Source organism: Leptodactylus fuscus, chromosome 1, assembly GCF_031893055.1.
Source record: "Leptodactylus fuscus isolate aLepFus1 chromosome 1, aLepFus1.hap2, whole genome shotgun sequence".
Lineage (NCBI taxonomy): Eukaryota > Metazoa > Chordata > Amphibia > Anura > Leptodactylidae > Leptodactylus > Leptodactylus fuscus.
In genome coordinates, this window is record NC_134265.1 from 301,857,338 (window position 1) to 301,878,708 (window position 21,371).

At 40.3% G+C, this 21,371-nt stretch overlaps 1 protein-coding gene across 16 annotated transcripts in view; it reads left to right on the forward strand.

Annotated features, from left to right (window-relative positions):
- Positions 1–21,371, forward strand: part of TENM3 (teneurin transmembrane protein 3) — a 949,896-nt gene that overhangs the window by 119,669 nt on the left and 808,856 nt on the right. For all 16 annotated transcript variants that reach the window (XM_075258516.1, XM_075258530.1, XM_075258522.1 and 13 more), the window contains exon 2: positions 2,337–2,401. The gene's annotated coding sequence lies outside the window, so the exon portion shown is untranslated. The remainder of the gene's footprint in view (positions 1–2,336; positions 2,402–21,371) is intronic.

The window sequence follows — 21,371 nt, forward strand, 5'->3', positions numbered from 1 at the left end:
ACACCGATAAGATTTGCTTTACTTCTTTGGTATGAGTTGTTAAATTATATTTTTTCTACATTTATACTTGAGAGATAGATCATAGAATGGTAGTAAGATGGATGACAAATAGATACGATAGATAGATAGATAGATAGATAGATAGATAGATAGATAGATTATATATATGTAGTACTTCAAAAATGGTGAAAAAAATGGACTTTATTTGTCCCCAAGTGCAGCTTTCAATTCCTATAGAAACTTGTCCAATCAGAAAGGATCTATTTGAACTGAAATGTCGCACTTAGGGGCTAACAAAGTCCCTCCATGTTTTCACCCTTTTTGGAGTGTCTTCTTGGAGTTACTTGCATGGTCAATAAACTGTTGACGTATGTGATTTGCACAGATTTTTGTGCACCCTTTGGTGCGGCGCTTTTGTAGACTTTACATGGACAGATAGATAAACAGACAGATAAATAGATAGATGATAAGTAAGAGATTATATTTAACTAGCTAATTACCATTTAACCCTTCAATTATTTTAGCATTGACAATATGTCATTTGTAGAGATGAGCGAATTCGATTGAGTACATGTTTGATCGGATATCAGGCTGTTCGAGATGTTCGATTCGAGTTGAACACCAGGTGGCAAACTCACTAAAAATTTGATTCACCTCCCACCTTCCCTGGCACTTTTTTTGCACCAATAACTGCGCAGGGGAGTTGAGACAGGAACTACGACAACGGAGGCATCGAAAAAAAAAATCGGAAAAAGTAATTGGTTGGCTAATTCAGGTGACCTCCAATTTATATGAACAGTGGATTTAATATTCGGTTCATATGAGACTGTGAACTATGTGATTGTGAGACAGGGATAGATGTACTGGCAGGGTTAGCTAGGGATTACCTTTATTTAGGTGGGAATGTCACTCATCCAGCTCTTTGGGGCTCTATCTGGTCAGGATCCCTGTCAGCTTCTGATATGTGCGAGCTGACTTTTTCCCATAGGAATGCATTGACCAGCGTTGATTGGCCAAATGCCATACAGACTACAGCATTTGTCCAATCAACGCTGGTTCTGCCCGAGGGTCATCTGTGTGGAGGCGGAGTCTAAGATCGGACCAGAATGGAGACTGCTGTGGACCAATCTTAGACTCTGCCTCCTCCGGCAGAACCAGCGTTGATTGGCCGAATGCTGTATTCTGTATGGCATTCGGCCAATCAACGCTGGTCAATGCATTCCTATGCCGAGATGGAGCAGTACTGGCCGTGCGCTAAGCTCGACTACTCTGGAGATGCAGCCGAGCTGAGCACACGGCCAGCACTGCTACACCGGAGATGAAGCAGAGCTGGCCGTGCGCTCAGCTCAGCTACTCCGGAGATACAGCTACTCCGGAGATGTAGCAGAGCTGAGTGTGCGCTGAACCCTGCTGCACACTCAACTTTGCTGCATCTCAGAATCTCCGGAGTAGCCGAGCTGAGCGCATGGCCAGCACTGCTACATCTCCAGTGTAGCAGTGCTGGCTGTGTGCTCAGCTCGGCTCATCTCCAGAGTAGTCGAGCTGAGCGCATGGCCACCACTGATACATCTCCGGTGTAGCAGTGCTGGACGTGCGCTGAGCTCAGCTGCATCTCCGGAGTAGTTGAGCTGAACGTACGACCAGCACTGCTACATCTCGGCATAGGAATGCATTAACCAGTGTTGATTGGCCATACAGAGTACAGCATTCGGCCAATCAACGTTGGTTCTGCCGGAGGAGGCGGAGTCTAAGATCGGTCCACAGCAATCTCCATTCTGGTCCGATCTTAGACTCTGCCTCCTCACAGACGACCCTCCGGCAGAACCAGCTTTGTTTGGCCAAATGCTGTAGTCTGTATGGCATTCGGCCAATCAACGCTGATCAATGCATTCCTATGGGAAAAAGTCAGCTCGCGCATATCGCAAGCTGACAGGGATTCCGACGTAATACAGTGACTTGGGCATGTTAGATGTCCCCAGACATGCTTCCCCTGCTGTCCCAGTTGCATTCCAGGGTGTTGGCATCATTTCCTGGGGTGTCATAGTGAACTTGGTGACCCTCCTGAGTCGAATAGTGGTTTCCCTCTAAACGAGTATTTATTTCCCATAGACTATAATGGGGTTCGATGTTCGATCGAACAGTCGAGTATTGAGCGACTACTCGACTCGAACTTCGAACATTTCACTGTTCGCTCATCTCTAGTCATTTGTAACTGGGATTGCTCTTTAACTTCAGAAACGAACATTGCAATGCATTTTGATACGCTTTATGTGTGTCAATACATGAATATCAATTTGGATTTATGCTAAAATGTCCTCTGTCTTCTCTTTTCTTAGAATCAAAGTGATGATTTAATTTCCATGACTGTGTAAAGCATCACTGGAAACAACCTGCATCAAAGGTAAGGAATCTGTCTGACAAGCTTCTTACTGGCGCAGCAACCAAAACAAATGGAATAAATGGAGAGCTGTGTGTTATCTTTGTATGGTTATGTTTCCATCATCTTTACAAAAAAAAAGAAAAAACAAAAAAAACAATTGCAATTAATATTGTGCCTCAGGTAAATATTACACAAAATATCGTAGGTATAATTGAGATATAATTATTCATTTATTTCTCAGTATTCTTACAGCAGGGGCTCTCTGAGACTGATATTGAACTCCACTTCCTCTTCTCAGGACAATCACATCATGTTCATTGGTCTCTCTGCCATGCTGCAGTTCAGTCCCATTCAAATTAATGGGACTCAGCTGCAATACCAAGTACAGCCACTATGTAATGTACAGTGCTGTGCTTGGTAAGTAGTGATATGGTCACATCAATCAATATCATAGTCCCACCAACCCCTTTAACTTGACATTTTACGCATTACATACCATTCATTTCTATATGTAAATATCACCTTAACATTTGCTATGTCATGTTAAAGGGGTTTTCTGGGATTATTATATTGATGACTTCTCAAGGACAATGCCATACATTGTATTGTGGTTGTGCTTGAATTTGCAGCTCAATGCTCATTGGAATAGGACTGAACTGGAGCATGGCCATGTTCAAGGGTGCTGAGACTCTTTAAACAGTTTGGATGGTTCCATAATTTCCAGCCACCATATCGAGGCAAATTGGGGTCAAGAGGTCTGTTATTGAGACAGGTTTATGTCCCAGAAGCAAAGCCATTGTTTCTAGTTCTAAAAGTCTTACACAATGATAATCTTTAATTATAGTCTTTTATTTAAAAGTTAAGAGTAACTGAAGTTCTGAAATTTTTTTTACACACTATAGTGACACATCAAGAGTTTGGATCAATGTGTGTGTGTGGGGGGGGGGCTCAATTGATCGCTGAAACTGATCTTTGGGTTCGGATCGGCCCTCCCATCATTATTTCCTCATTATCACAATACATAGAATTTTTGAGCCCATCTTTAGTTAATAAGGAGAATGGGGGAGAGACTATCACCCTCAAAAGACGCCGCACTAGACCAAGCCCTTCTTCATTGCTTCAGCCTTTAGTGGGGGGTGTCAATTCCCAAATGTCCAAAACTTGGACTTTCTGATGTATTACTATGACACGTCAAAAGCTTTTGTAAAGCTCTCCATTACATATCAACAGTGCTATAAGTGAGCATTGCCATGTATTGCACAATGTTGTATTAACCCCTTCCAGTGCACAGCTCTGCACTGTTATTTCTTATACTTAACACTAATAACATAGTTATGGGGGTGGGGTGCGTAGGGGTCACCATAGCAGCAGCAGGCCTAACAATGATCTCCAGACTTACTCTATACAGATACTTATTAGGCCCAGCCAGAGGACGTATCTAATAGGCATCTACTATCATTTACAATATACTGCAAGTAAAAAGTATTGCAGTATATTCAAGAAGCTAACAACTGTTCAAGTCTATGTCAGACTAAAAATGTAAAAAAAAAAGGGTGTAAACTTTTTTTTTAAAAAAAGGCAAAAAAATAAAAAAATACATTTTTATTGTCCTGTCTGTAACCAATCATTAAATTTGCAGCTCTTTTTCACACAGTCCTCTAAAGGCCCTAAGGCCGGAGCCCCACATGGCATAAACATGGAAAAAGAGCAGCGTTTTACAGGCACAGCAAAGTGGATGGGATTAAAGCGGTTTTGGAAATCACAGCATATCAATTATACCTTTGGAAATGCAGGCGGTTTCCATTTAGATTTAATTGAAGCAAAAAGTCAGCAGAGGAAAAGTCTGCAAACTTTCTTTGGAAAGCGCTGCGAGTAAAAACCGCGATGCGTTGCTTTTTCCCACAGCACTTTTTTGAAGCGGGATGCCACCTAGGGCCTTAGCCTAGAAAAACTAAGCAAAACGTTATACTGTATGCGCCCAAAAATGGTGGCATCTAAAAATATTATTCACCCTCCTTGAAACAGGCCTAATATAGCTATGTCAATGGAGAAATAAAAAAAGAGATATGTGAGACAGAAAAGCAAAAAAATAATCTCTGTCTCCTGAAGTCGAAATAGGCCACATCTGTAATGGGTTTAAGAAACGACATCATTTATCTGATCAGCAAAATATCATTATGTCCGTGGCTGTCTGTACAGTCCAAGTCTCCGCTGTCACTCATAGCAGTGCTGGCATACAACAGGACGTATCATAGAGAAACCCGGAGCCGGAGATGCTATAGGTGTAATATATTACAGTATATCAGACATATATATTATATTAGCATGGTGTAATGAGAAGCTCTTCCTTACTTACGTCCTATTTAGATGGGTTTTCTTTTGTAGGATAAGCTATTTAATATTATTCATGAAAACTAACGGCTGATTCCTTTTCACTTGTAAAACTAAAACACTTTCTTAGCAATGACAAATTCTGTTGATACATAGACCCTGGAGATCATAAAATGTAGCCAGGATGGCTGTTTCCTTAGTATTTACGCTTTACATCTGGCAATCCGTCCTAATGTATGCCTTCCTATTCTTTGACGTTTGGCATTACTGCGGCATAAATAAGTGAGCGCCATTTCCTATGAAGTTTAATAACATAATGAAGGAAGTGACAGGCAGATATTTTGTGCAATCCCCAAAAGTCCAAATTAGAACCAAAGATATATCTGAAATGTGACATAATATAAAACAAAGGTGTAAATCATCCCACAAAACATAAAGAAGACTTGTTAAAGAGAGTTCATTAACACAAAAGTGCGCATTTTATAATGAAATTGGAAGGATTGATGCCGTAATAAAGCTCAGACAGAGGATGTGCGCCACTATTATCTAAATCATATGGATTTTATATTAAAAGAAAGAAAATGTCGGAACAAAATACTGCCAAATATGTTTTTAGTTATTAGCGTATGTTATGTGTATACTAATGATCTCATCATAAGAAAAGAGAAATATGATGTACTAAATAATGGAGGGATAAAGGAAGAAAAACCATGCTGTAGCTTCATATAGGACGTATCAGGAAATGAGAGGCGATACGTTGGATCAGTAAGAAGAACCTGATGCTTGCAGAGGAAAGGAATATTGAAAAGGAATATAGAAACAGGCATGTGGGTACTGGTAATACAGGCAACCCCTCTGAAATATTTTAGGATGTTGTATGGATACAGTATTAAAGGAAGTTAAAAAAATGTTTCATATAGACTCCTCTTGGGACCATTGGACAGGTCCGTGGGTTTATGGTTATCAGAAGGTCTTCAAATTGATTACAAGGAATTTATAATAGCTTAATGTTCTTATTGGACAACACTGTTACAATAGTGGTCAGATGTGTAACCACCCACTAAGTAAGACTATAAGCCTCCATGGTCACCACAGGACATGGATAAGTGTATGATAGCTGGGGACTCGATCACTATGTCCCCCCATATACAGGAGGATGGGAGACCAAAAGTACCACTAGTTTTACCAGTAGTCAATGGAACGCAAATGTACTTGAGTAACCGGCGCTTCATTTACCTCTATGAGGCTACCAGTACTATAATCTGTGGCGGTGCCTGCAGCCCCATAAACGTGAATGGAGTTCTGGCCATCTTAATGCACTGCGCTTCATTTACAAGGAGGCCTTAGGGGGACTTTCCGCTTCCCCCCATCCTCTTGATCACTGGGGGATCCAGAGATTGGGCCCCCGCGACTAGACACTACACACTACACGACTGTCCTGTGTGTAGGGTATAAGTGTCCATAACAGGACAACCCCTTAAAAACAAGGGCTTCATTTGAGATAGACATGAAGACTGAATTTATCTTCTTCTCTGTGGATGAACTGAAAAATTAGCATGATCAAATATTCTGTACATATATACTTACAATATGCCAGGTGAACCTAGTACTGATAAAGAAACATGGAAAATTGCCATTGTCAAAAATGATCTAAGGCCATATTCACATCATGTTTGAGACCTCTGTTGATAGTATCTGCCGGAAAAAATATATAGGCGATATGTCACCTGTAAGCTGCCATGTTAAACAAAATATACTGCAGAGTGTATGTATTTTTGCAGGATACCTCTATACAGAAAAGCATACAAAATGATATGCCTATGTACTGTATAATGGCTCAAAGATTTTATGCAACTTATGTCACACTCTTTTGGTATCTGTCAAATAAATAAGGCCTTATTTTTGGCACATACACTTAGAGCTTTCCTGACACTTATGTCAAAAGGAGGGCATAAACTTAAAAGGGTTGTCCATCAGGGAAAACATTTTGACAAAGGGCTCAGACTGGATTAAAAAATTAGATATATTTACTTCACTGGTCTATTAACGCATCTGTTCTAAAATCTCCCAAGTCCCCTACCTGTCTCCTGGGTCCCTCACAAATCTCAATTAAATTTATCACTTAGCACTTATCGCCTCTATTCTGCTCCTTAGCTATATCATGTGACCTTCAATAAGACTCTTCACCTGACATAGCAACTGAAACACAAAATGGTGCTCGGTCAATCTGTGGCCAGTAATTGGGGGGACCCAGGAAGTGACATATCAGACAATCGCCTCGCCTCTAGGGGGGACCTAGTAAGTGACATATCAGGCAATCTGTGAGTATTTTTCCTTTAATTTTTTTTTTTATGCATTCAGATATATTTTTCCTAATGGAAATTCCCTTTAATAGAGTCAAACTATCACATATGCATATAAGAGAGTAGGGTCACCTGACATTATAAAAACGCTGCACCTTACTTTACAGTCTTTGTGCATGTAGTAACTTTCTAGTATATTTATATTAAAATGATAACTAGAGATGAGCGAACACTGTTCGGATCAGCCGTTCCGAACAGCACGCTCCCATAGAAATGAATGGAAGCAGCTGGCACGTACACTTTGCCGGCGGCCGGTCGCTTAACCCCCGTGTGCCGGCTACATCCATTCATTTCTATGGGAGCGTGCTGTTCGGAACGGCTGTTCCGAACAGTGTTCGCTCATCTCTAACCCCTTACGAGTATGATCAAACCAACAATGAAACGGACAAGCTACAGGGAATCAAGTTCCCTCCGTGTTCCCTATCCGTATATTTCTTTGCCATAGTTATTACACTGTGTGGCCGCTCACTAAATAATATATATACACACACACACACACACACACACACATACAGTCCTATGAAAAAGTTTGGGCACCCCTATTAATCTTAATCATTTTTAGTTCTAAATATTTTGGTATTTGCAACAGCCATTTCAGTTTGATATATCTAATAACTGATGGACACAGTAATATTTCAGGATTGAAATGAGGTTTATTGTACTAACAGAAAATGCGCAATATGCATTAAACCAAAATTTGACCGGTGCAAAAGTATGGGCACCTCAACAGAAAAGTGACATTAATATTTAGTACATCCTCCTTTTGCAAAGATAACAGCCTCTAGTCGCTTCCTGTAGCTTTTAATCAGTTCCTGGATCCTGGATAAAGGTATTTTGGACAAACAATTCAAGTTCAGTTAAGTTAGATGGTCGCCGAGCATGGACAGCCCGCTTCAAATCATCCCACAGATGTTCAATGATATTCAGGTCTGGGGACTGGGATGGCCATTCCAGAACATTGTAATTGTTCCTCTGCATGAATGCCTGAGGATTTGGAGCGGTGTTTTGGATCATTGTCTTGCTGAAATATCCATCCCCGGCGTAACTTCAACTTCGTCACTGATTCTTGAACATTATTCTCAAGAATCTGCTGATACTGAGTGGAATCCATGCGACTCTCAACTTTAACAAGATTCCCGATGCCGGCATTGGCCACACAGCCCCAAAGCATGATGGAACCTCCACCAAATTTTACAGTGGGTAGCATGTGTTTTTCTTTTCTGTTTCTTTTTGGACGCCATGCATAACGCCTTTTTTTATAACCAAACAACTCAATTTTTGTTTCCAAAATGAAGCTGCCTTGTCCAAATGTGCTTTTTCATACCTCAGGCAACTCTATTTGTGGCGTACGTGCAGAAACGGCTTCTTTCTCATCACTCTCCCATACAGCTTCTATTTGTGCAAAGTGCGCTGTATAGTTGACCGATGCACAGTGACACCATCTGCAGCAAGATGATGCTGCAGCTCTTTGGAGGTGGTCTGTGGATTGTCCTTGACTGTTCTCACCATTCTTCTTCTCTGCCTTTCTGATATTTTTCTTGGCCTGACACTTCTGGGCTTAACAAGAACTGTCCCTGTGGTCTTCCATTTCCTTACTATGTTCCTCACAGTGGAAACTGACAGGTTAAATCTCTGAGACAACTTTTTGTATCCTTCCCCTGAACAACTATGTTGAACAATCTTTGTTTTCAGATCATTTGAGAGTTGTTTTGAGTAGCCCATGATGCCACTCTTCAGAGGAGATTCAAATAGGAGATCAACTTGCAATTGGCCACCTTAAATACCTTTTCTTATGATTGGATACATCTGGCTATGAAGTTCAAAGCTCACTGAGGTTACAAAACCAATTTTGTGCTTCAGTAAGTCAGTAAAAAGTAGTTAGGGGAATTCAAATCAATAAAATGATAAGGGTGCACATACTTTTGCACCGGTCAAATTTTGGTTTAATGCATATTGCACATTTTCTGTTAGTACAATAAACCTCATTTCAATCCTGAAATAGTACTGTGTCCATCAGTTATTAGATATATCAAACTGAAATGGCTGTTGCAAACACCAAAATATTTAGAACAAAAAATGATTAAGATTAATAGGGGTGCCCAAACTTTTTCATAGGACTGTATATATGTGTGTGTGTGTGTGTGTGTGTGTGTGTGTGTGTGTGTGTGTGTGTGTGTGTGTGTGTGTGTGTGTGTGTGTATGTATGTGTGTATTCCATCAGTCCTAGTCCTGTGCCATGACTCCTGCCCAGAATATACTGATGCACATGACTGGTTAATCAGTGTACTGTAAAATTCTTGCTAAGCTGCAGAATTTACCGGTTGCCATGAGATTGCGTCCTAATCTGATAAAACAGTGGATTAGATGGAATTTAAAATAAATAGATCAGGAACCATCCATGTGTCAGACTGAACACTTCTTAAAGTCTTTCATTTTGCCCAATAATTACAAATCTACTAGGTTGCTGTTAATGTTACACTTGGGCCACTATAATATATATATATATATATATATATATATATATATATATATATATATATATATATTTTTTATTTTTATTTTTTTTAAATTTATTAGGTTGTTAACACTTTCAAGATCACAGTATTTGTTTCAATACATTGGAACATATTTACTGGTGAGAAATGTCTTACCAGAAGTGGTTTCCTTGGGTATGGGTAATTGATTACAAGGAATAGAAAGGACAGATCTATCTTATGATATGCTTACAATCTCTATCTTACTGTATTTTACTAGATGCTTTAAATTATATGATGTCTTTACACCGAGAGCTGCTGTCTGTACAAATATCAGTCACGAGCAGTCACGAAAGTACAGAGTTCAACCTGGGCTACTGAAAATATAACATGACTTCCGTGATTGGCAGTACAATAATACAAAGTCAGTTACCTAGGACTTGCTACTATAGCATCCTGAAGAGTGTCATATAATCTCAGGCCTATGTGTGATATCAAACCACCCACAGGTCCTTATGGACCAGAGGTTTAGTATCTCGAATATCCTACTCCCTAAATCTAAACCCTGCAGTGAAGTCGGGCTGCTATGAGTGATTGGTGTATGTATGCCCAATGATTATAAATGGTAACAAGGAGCTCCTTGGCAAAGTGAGACAGTCCCCGAGCCACATCTGCAATATAAGGCCTCGTGGAAGACTTCCAAGATTGCTAAGTCCTAAGGTATCACACCCAACAGAATTTGTTGGGCGAACCTTGCAAGATTTGTCTTGCCAAGTTTTTCTAGCATTTCATTTGGACCAAACACATCTGAAATGACTGCTATTATTATATTCTGAAATGACTGCTATTATATTCAGACCCTAAAGCAATACAGCAACAGCTTAAGATTTCTTGGTTATGGACAACAGATACTTCATTCCCACATAAACTCTGTCACCATTTCCACCAATAAGGTATCCTATTTGAGCTATGTTGGAGCAGTATACAAATGTATACACATAGGATTCCCCAATGGTGGAAGCAGTCTCCAGAGTATTGACAGGTTATAGTACAAGTGTACCCTTAGCTGTCTACTGAAATGTCATTAGGTCAAGTCAGGAGAAAATATTGGCAGGATCGATGAACTTTGACTTCTACTAGAATGACATGGCCTGTGATGCTTTGTATCTTAAGGATATGTTGATGGAGCTTGTATTGAAATCAATGGGACTGTAAAGCACAAAAGGCCCTTTCATCCTGTCAACTAGTGGAAATCTCAGTGCAGGGACCCCACTGATAATTCAATAACTTATCGGGAGAAGACTGATGGAGAATACAAATGTTTAGGTAGAAATGAGAAAGATAGATGGATAGTGGCTATATAGATAAATAGATAGCTAAAAATGCATAACATAGTCAGATAGATAGATAGATAGATAGATAGATAGATAGATAGATAGATAGATAGTAGTTCATAGATAGATAGACATAGATAGTCAGACAGTGATAGATAGCCAGATAGATAGATAGCACTGTATTCTTGCAGCAATGGAGTTTGAATCGGATCATTGACAACATCTGGTTCCTTCTACACTCCAAAGAAATACTGATAGGGAATTTAGATTGTGATCCTTCTATAGGATGGTGACCGACAATATTTGTAAAGCTCTGCTGAATATGTTGGCACTATGCAAGTAAGAGAAATAAAAGATATATATATATATATATATATATATATATATATATATATATAGAGAGAGAGAGAGAGAGAGAGAGAGAGAGAGAGAGAGAGAGAGAGAGAGAGAGAGAGTTTAAATATAATAGATAGATAGATAGATAGATAGATAGATAGATAGATAGCGTAACTACCGGTGTAGCAGGGGTAGCAGCTGTCACAGGGCCCAGAGTATAATAATTGTTCATGGGTGTTCATTATGTGGCATATAATACTGTGTGCAAGGGTCACTATGGGACATAATACTGTGTGCAGGGGCCAATATGGGGCATAATACTGTGTTCAGGGGCCACTATGGGACATAATACTGTGTACTGGGGCCACTATGGGGCATAATAGAGCGTGCAGAAATGCGGCGGGGGTCGGTAGGTCAAGGTTGTCGGTGTCGGTTAGGTAAGGCGAGCCCCATGTCAAAAGTTCGCCAAGGGGGCCCCTCCATTCCTAGTTACACCACTGGATAGATGATAGATAGATAGATACACTCACAGGCCACTTTATTAGGTACACCTGTCCAACTGCTCGTTAACACTTAATTTCTAATCAGCCAATCACATGGCGGCAACTCAGTGCATTTAGGCATGTAGACATGGTCAAGACAATCTCCTGCAGTTCAATCCGAGCATCAGTATGGGGAAGAAAGGTGATTTGAGTGCCTTTGAACGTGGCATGGTTGTTGGTGCCAGAAGGGCTGGTCTGAGTATTTCAGAAACTGCTGATCTACTGGGATTTTCACGCACAACCATCTCTAGGGTTTACAGAGAATGGTCCGAAAAAGAAAAAACATCCAGTGAGCGGCAGTTCTGTGGGCGGAAATGCGTTGTTGATGCCAGAGGTCAGAGGAGAATGGCCAGACTGGTTCGATTTGATAGAAAGGCAACAGTGACTCAAATAGCCACCCGTTACAACCAAGGTAGCCAGAAGAGCATCTCTGAACGCACAGTACATTGAACTTTGAGGCAGATGGGCTACAGCAGCAGAAGACCACACCGGGTGCCACTCCTTTCAGCTAAGAACAGGAAACTGAGGCTACAATTTGCACAAGCTCATCGAAATTGGACAATTGAAGATTGGAAAAACGTTGCCTGGTCTGATGAGTCTCGATTTCTGCTACGACATTCGGATGGTAGGGTCAGAATTTGGCGTCAACAACATGAAAGCATGGATCCATCCTGGTGGTGGTGTCATGGTGTGGGGAATATTTTCTTGGCACTCTTTAGGCCCCTTGGTACCAATTGAGCCTCGTTGCAATGCCAAAGCCTACCTGAGTATTGTTGCTGACCATGTCCATCCCTTTATGACCACAATGTACCCAACATCTGATGGCTACTTTCAGCAGGATAATGCGCCTTGTCATAAAGCTGGAATCATCTCAGACTGGTTTCTTGAACATGACAATGAGTTCACTGTACTCCAATGGCCTCCACAGTCACCAGATCTCAATCCAATAGAGCATCTTTGGGATGTGGTGGAACGGGAGATTTGCATCATGGATGTGCAGCCGACAAATCTGCGGCAACTGTGTGATACCATGATGTCAATATGGACCAAAATCTCTGAGGAATGCTTCCAGCACCTTGTTGAATCTATGCCACGAAGAATTGAGGCAGTTCTGAAGGCAAAAGGGGGTCCAACCCGTTACTAGCATGGTGTACCTAATAAAGTGGCCGGTGAGTGTAGATAGATAGATAGATAGATAGATAGATAGATAGATAGATAGATAGATAGGGTAGATTAGATTAGATAAATACATATGGGATCAATACAAATTGAGCAAACAAAAGCCATTTAAAGAGTTATTTTAAAATTTTCTGCAGACTCATACATTTTCACACGTGTGTGCGCACACACACACACAGATACATACATACATATATATATATATATATATATATATATATATATAGCAGTTTTGCTAGAAGAGTAAAACATGTCCTTACTCCTTTAAGCAGTGTTTATTGTGGTGTCTGTCTGAGATCTGCGGCTCCTTGTACATTCCTTGCAAGGCTTGTTCTTTATCAGCTGGTATCATGTCCTCTCAGACATTTGTTCTTTCTCATTTGTGTGGGTTTGAGAATTTAATCCGACACACCAGAATGGGCTTGTAATGTTGCATAACCGTGATTACCGTACTTCCAGGGTAAATGAAACATATGCGTGAAGAAGGCAATGCTTGTCGAGTCAGAGTAACCTCCGTTCATCTTTCCACAAGCACATCACCCGGTGAAATCATTCTTAGTGCATTATTGCACCCTTTTGTAACTCTATCCATCTTAAGGCACACAAACACTATTTTGCTTTGAATTTAAAAATAGGACAGGATTTGGATATTCATTTAACCATTCCACTGCCAAGAGTGTGAGCTCAGAATATATATCTGGACTATTTTCATATACTTGTGCATAAAAGTATAAATTTAATAGATTTGCTGCTTGGACATTTTCATATACAAGGATACCTAATTTGTTTGTTTAGTTTTGCTTGTATTTTATTTATCTAGGGAAAGAGAGGTGATTTGAATTTTTAGGTTATTTTTAACTATTAGAATATTTTTTTTAAAATGTTTTTAAACTTATAATAAATCTCCTTAGGGGGCAGATCTGCAGGGATTAAACTCCACAAATGGCACTGACTGCAATCTCTGGCATTACCGCCAAATTCTATATATATATATATATATATATATATATATATATATATATATATATATATTATACTCACTGTAAAAATGATACAGATTCCATTTTATTATTGTAGATTGTGAGCTACATTTGGGGTTCACACTGTTTATTTTTCCCTATTAGTATGTCCTTGGAGTATAGGAGGATATCCACGCAAACAGAGGGAGAACATACAAAATCCTTGCAGATGTTGTCCTTGGCAGGACTCAAACCCAGGACTCGAGTGCTGTAAGGCTGCAGTGCTAACCACTGAGCCACCGTGTTGCCAAAAACTCTGTAAATTTTGCTACTGAGTTCACAGACTTTAAGTAGCGGTCCCTGCAGTTAGAGCCAGATATGACGTGTTTGTTAACCACACACTCCAACTGTCAAAGGAGTTCTCTAGGGCTTTTTAATTGATGACTTATCCTTACAATAGGTCATCAATTGAAGATCATTGGGGATGCAACACCCAGTTGCAACACCCCCTGAGGATCAGCTCTTTGCAGCATTTAGGCTTCAAAGGCAAGGTGACATCATATTCACGCACCACATGGTCTGACTGCAATTCACACACGTTCAAGCGAGTGGCCTTATGCGATTTCAAGCACAACCACAATCAAATGTACAGCTCTGTGTTTGGGGACTACTGAGTCTGCAGCACTCTCCCATATACTGCAGTATCTTCAAACAGCTGATCGACTGGAGGCCTGAGTGTCTAATTCTCGCCAATCTTAAATTGTTGATCTATTCTAAAGACAGGTCATCAGTCATAAAGCTTGGAAAATCCCTTTAAGCATTGTGAACCCCTACCCTAAATGTCCACCATTGATACAAATGCCTGATGTCTATGGCTTCCCCTTTTGAAATCAGCAGTTTGTAGAGATGTCCCTGAAGTGGGACTTGTGGAGATCAGCTGATCACTAGTGACACTTTAGAGATCCTTAAGGCCTCCACTGATGGTTTAGGGGGAATTGTGTTATGTTCCATCATATGTCAAAATTATAGGCGTGGTCTCCCATTTGACACCTGAAGAAGTCTATACAGAAGCAGCTTACTTACCAAGACTATGAATCAAGATCATAAAATTTTGGTTGGAATCTGAAAAAAGTTACCGGTTCAAAATAATATGATTGGAAAAATAAAGGAGTCGACGTTGGTGGTTTGGTGTACCAACTCCACAGCCCGGCTACTTATGAGAATATCACCTGCGATATTCCATTAGACCTCTGTAAAACCTGTGATTTCTATGACTCTTAAAGTGACGCATACAACAGTCTTCTGAAAGTACAGGTAATAATAGTCCTCAATTTTTGCCCAAAAATTACTTACATTAATGGCCATTAGAACCTAATCACAGAAATATACTTTGATTTTTGTCCTAAGATTTCCACATTACAGTAAAAGCGAAAACCTTGAGCGTGGACCTTGCTTGACTCAGCTTTTACTCCACCACCACAGCTTCTTAAGAAAGAATGTGAATGTTAAAGTGACATTAAAAACAGTCTTTTATTGAAAACATCTTTTTTGCTCTACTTTTTGCAGCAATATTTTAATCATTATTTTTTCAGAATGTCTTTTAATGTCATTTGCAAGACCTTGCATATAAAATGTCTGTAACATTCAATAAATTAGCACAATGGCTTCTTTTAATTAGAATTTGGTGTTTTTATGAATTTTATTTTGAACTTTATTAAATACCAAATGTGTTCTACTGCTCCTTGTTATAATTACATCCTGTGAACTGGAAGCTAACCCCAGCACTAACTATATCGTATGCACAACCCGACAACTGGATCTGAGAGAGGAGGGTTACAGTATTCGCTATGTCACTCAGTTAATGTTTATGTATTTTGGGGCAGCTGGTGCAGGTTTTAACCCTTTATCCCTTAAAATTTCTGATGTTGCCTTGTTAAGGATTATGTATATTTAGTGGCGTAACTAAAGTCTTGTGGGCCCGGGTGGAATCTTTTGTCCGGGAGTCCCTACCTCATCCCTACAGCAAATTCTTGATAGTAATGGTTAGTGGTGCTAAGGAGTTTAATCCACCTTAGTGTGGTTAGGGTAATCTGTGGGTTTCCTTGGCTTATGGACCAGATGAAAACTACAACCTCAATACTGATGCTATTGCTTATGGGCCCCTAAGGCTCCTGGCACCCATTGCAACTGCACCCTCTGCACCCCCTTAAGTTATGCCCCCTGTGTTTGTGCAAGGGGACTGCCCTATTATGGATACCACATGGGGTAATCTGTGCAGCCTATTTTATTGGTCTACCCAAAGACATGGCAAATGATCCTCAACATGCTCACATTGTTACAACTCTAGTTATCACTAGAGATGAGTAAACCTCACAAGATTGATTTAGTCAAATATTCATCAGGTTTGTCCTTTTGGTTAGTTTTGGACAAATTTGTTCGGCACGGACTAGTAGTGGTCTCTTCATGCACCTGCAATGTAGGGGACTGCGGAGGCTTATGATTAGGCCTCATCAGTCACATGGAATGTGCCAGATTCATGATGATTAGGGTTGAGCGATCGGGATCGTAAATGTTCGGATTCCGATCGGCGATCGAGTAAATTTCACAATACAATCAGAATTCCGATCCCGATCTTTTCCGGCGGGATCGAGGTCAGAGGTTATTTCCCCACAATGCTTGGCTACTGGCCAATCATTGTGGGAAAAGCTATAGTATCAGTTGAGCGAGTACTATTCGAAACTCCCGTTTCGAATAGCACACACCCATAGGAATGAATGGAAGCGGCCGGCTGCGTCCAATCCTTCCTATGGATTAACCACATCCTGCCACTCTTCTGCTTTGTCCCTGTTTTACCGTATACTCAGCTGTGCTACATATGAGATGTAGCTGAGTCCAGTATATGGCACACCAGAGAGGAAACAGAAGAGTAGATAGTATCTATCTACTTGCGAACTTCACTCAACTTACCTGCACAGAAGTGCTGCCACTGCCGCTCCCCATTCTTCTCACTCCTCTTCTCTTTCATTGACATGCCTTCAGAGTGCCCTGTGCGCCCCCCGCCTCCCTAGACTAGTGTTAGAGATGCTGGGAGAAGGTGGGGCTTGTGGCTTAGGACTCACTTAGCACTCACGTCTCCCCACCCACACTCTCCTAAGCCATAACAAGCCCTGCCTACTCCCATCATCTCTCAGAAATCGGATTTTAAAAACGATCCTGAAATTTCAAGATCGGCTCAACCCGAATGATGATTTAAAGCAAACATAGACTGTATCGATTGAAAGTTGTACTTTGAGCTGGCCATGCCTGCTGGACAACCATTGGCGCTATGAGCTTCTGCCTATCTAGAAGAATCATTGTGCCCCGCTCATAGCAGAAAATACCAAGCCAATGAAGGCGTGATGACTCAACAAAGAAATACATAAAGTAGCAGTGGCAGTAGATGCTCATCACAGTCAACACAAGGCATGTAAATACACAGTAAAATATCTCACAGTCACAGCGCACAACCAAAACATGTATGCACTAGCAGCACACCAAGCCCATCTGTAGAAGGGGAAGACTTCCACCAGCTGACACATTTTACTGGCATGAAAAAATGGATCAACCAGGGAAAAAAACATGTTTATAAACAGTAGGATTGTCTGCAGTCTGCGGATGCTATGGGCAATACTTGTCCTTAGGAAATGGAAGTCTGAATAAGCCCTTAGTGTTTTATACATATTGATGAACATCCACTCCTAGACCTAACATTTAGTAGCACGGAGGCACAAAGACAAGGCTCCCGGTTACACATTATGCTGGCCTGGTGGTCACTACTATATGATTTCCTAACACTTATGGAAGAATAAAAAATAAGTAGGTCATGAGGACTTTAGAGTTCTATGATGTCTTCTTCCATTTACTCACTCCAGGACACTCTCCTATTTGTTACTCAGTGCCAGGTAGCCGGGTTATAACCTGACAGCACAGGTGCTCCTCAGAGCTATAGGAGATATTTGGCAGGAGGTCTCCGGTGAAAAGGGGTCTCTGGCCCTCTGAACTTGAAAATGCAGACCCCAGGAAGCTATCATTTCAGGAAATTGAGTTTTGACAATTCAGCGTTGTTTGGAATTGTCCTTTACCGTACTGAAGGGAAATGTATTACATTCTGTTTGCAGGAAGGCAAGATTACTGAGTATACTTGTGACTGCTGAGATATTGCATGACATCATTTACATAGCTATTTCACTTACATTACCTTCAGATACAGTGTACGGCCTTCCTGTCACAAAGTATTTGCAGAATTCTGCTATAAGCCTGTGGACTGTTGTATTAGAAGGCAGTGTGTGTGATCTACATTTGGAAATATCATGATTTATTTTCCATAAATATATTAGCATGGGTCATATTACCTTAACTAGCCTATCAATATTTAATAAGGGCAGTAACAACCGAGTAATATATACCGGTGAAATCCAACATCCCGCTTTATTCTGCAGCATATTAAGTCATATACAGCCTGACAAATGTACACGGCCCTTGGAATCCATTACAATTATGCTAGTTGGACTAGTGAGATTTTGCTGTCTTTCCGCGTGCATGATAAATAGGCCCCTCTGAGACTAGTGCAGAGTTTTCTTGTGTTCTTTCACATAGTTATATGACTATTGTTATAAACCTGCTGAGAAAAATGAAAGAGAATTTTTTACCATGTAAGGAGGAAGGAAATCCAGATACAGTTTGACAGTATTGTACGAACATAGCAGAGAATATTTTGTTTCAATTTGGTAAGTCACTGGACAGTTGTGTTTCATGAACATTTCTCTTTTTTCATATTTTCTCTTTTGTGTCTCTTTATCCCTTTGCCTCTTATATTGAATTCCCTTTTAAAAGTTTAATATTTTCAACTGCTGGGAAGAATTCTAGTAATGCATAATGAGTACAGCACGACATGATGGAGCACACGTAGAATGACATCAACATATAATGGGCGGAATTTGCTAAACTATCTAGGCTTGTTTTCTGGCATAGATCGGTGTTAATAAAACACGTCTTGGTGCTTGGCCCTTTCTTGTACCAAAAAGATGCCACACTGTTTGTTCTGTACCATGTTCATGTCGTAACCCAGATGGAGGGAACTGGAAGAAGAGAGTAGTAGTGGCAATAACTGTCACCAGGTAGGCCAAGTGCCCTCAACCAGTCTCTCTCAGCACAATTCCTAGGCTGGACATAGAAGATGGGGGCCTGAGTTCCACCACATGGTGGTAATAATAGTAGTATTGCTTACAGTTGCAGAGTGGTCCTCTCTTACCCTGAGCCAGTGTGATGGTGTTCAGAAGGGCTCTAGTAATAGCAGGAATTACTTTAATGTGGGAACTCTAAACTGTGAACCAGTGTAGCTTCCCGATAGCATAGTAGTCCCCCAACTGCGAGATATGCCCAGACTTAAGGATGATGGATACCCAGACCAAATGATAAGAAGACTCCTTATTCTTCACTCCAACAACTAACAGTAAGCCTAGACTCAGCCAATAGATGTATATAAAGGCTGTCAGCAAGGAAGTCCCTTGGACCAGATAATCCAGAAAGTGAACATTTTAATTTAATCTATTCCTTCTGTAAAGGAATATTAGCATCATTGGATTTACCTATACTTATAAAATCACAATAACATATAACCAATTTATTAAAGAGGACCTCTCAACTATCCTGACATGTCTGTTTTAGTAAATGATTGTGTTCAGCATGAAATAACACTGGATATCATTTCTTACATCTCCACATTATAATGCTGCTTTGTTATCCCTACAATACATTTTCATCTGGTTACCGGATGTGACTCAGTATACTCTCATACTATCTAATTGGTGCTGAAAGAAATTGTTAGGGGCCAAGATGAACTATGGCACCACAGTCCATGCTCATGTAACCTACCATTTTTATTATAGAGGACCTTTCACCACTTCCACCATCTCCAGTTCTTGGTACCCGTTAATAGGCTCCACTCTACTAATTCCGGTACAGTTGGAATTTTTTTCTCTAGCCCGCACCGTTGTTGAGCAATCAGTGCTGTTATTTTTGTTGTCTGATATTCTACTTAGGCTCTGTACTGTCAGGTAGGCGGTGTCAGGCAGGAGCAGGCAAGAGGTATGATTCAGAGATGCCTGTGTATGGGGCTGTCTCAGAAAATAGATATGAGGGATGGTATGACAGAGATGGAGGAGGAAGCAGATAAGAGGGAGGGTGGGGAAAGAAGGGAAAGAGGGGCAATGAGGGAGAAAGAAGAAAAAGGAAAAAGACTCGTATGGGAATGTCTAATTAAAATTGATTAGATTAAATGGACAACATTCTAACAAACTCTATAATATTAAAGTATAATATGTATTACAGTATTTCTGCCATTTTAACTACTTATCTTATCCTTCCTGAACTGCCCTTTACTCTTACGAAATAGCATGCTTGTTTAAGTATGGCGTTTTGTTTTCTTACATAGACGTGTTCCGATAAGAACAAGTATTTTTTTATATGTAAACCTTGAAGTTTACAAATGTCACGCGGATTGATTTGAGAATCCAAGCTGTGGCCTTTAAGAATCACAACATTGCATTATCACTTGATCCACTTTCTGAAGGAAAACTGCCAAGTACGCCAGCCTACCACCTGTTATCATCTTGAAATCAATACATCCTTTGTAAAATACTATACTTCCTGGCAGTCAAGGCTCACAAAGATGGATAATGGGGAGCTGTAATTTTTTTTAAGCCATTAGGTGGTGTACCTGATAATATAATGAGTTTATGGTGATGGTTAACACTTTAATGACGGTGTTATGAAGTCTTTAATTAAGAAGGTTCATTACAGCATTTCTTATCAGTGTGAAATAGTGGCAGCTCAGAGGTCACATGTATTATTAACTTTCCTTGATTTCTTTAAATAACAATTAGTTTTATCATGATGAAGATTCCTTTGCTGCATTTTCTTATGATTGGTGCTAATTACTACTTAAATAAAGTTGTTGTCTCAGAATCATACATTCATAAACCTTTAATCCATACTAATTAAAATTATATACTTTAATAGGAATTTTTGCATGAAATCACCTTCTGGTTTGCAACTTCAGTTTGAAGTCAAAATTTGCAATCATTTTAAGTTTCTGTTCACATTTAGAGATGAGCGAACACCGTTCGATCGAATAGGTATTCGATCGAATATCAGGCTGTTTGAGGTATTCGTTCCCAATTGAATACCACGTGGCATACGCAGTAAAAATTCGTATCCCCCTCCCACTTTCCTTGGCACGTTTTTTGCACCAATAACTGTGCAGGGGAGGTGGGACAGGAACTACGACAACGGAGGCAGTTAAAAAAATTGAAAAAACCCATTGGCTGCTGAAAACATGTGACCTCCCATTTACAAGAACGTCCGCCGGCATATTGGCCATTTTTGCAGTCAGAGATAGGGAGAGAGATCTAGCTTCTGAGGGCTAGATAGGGT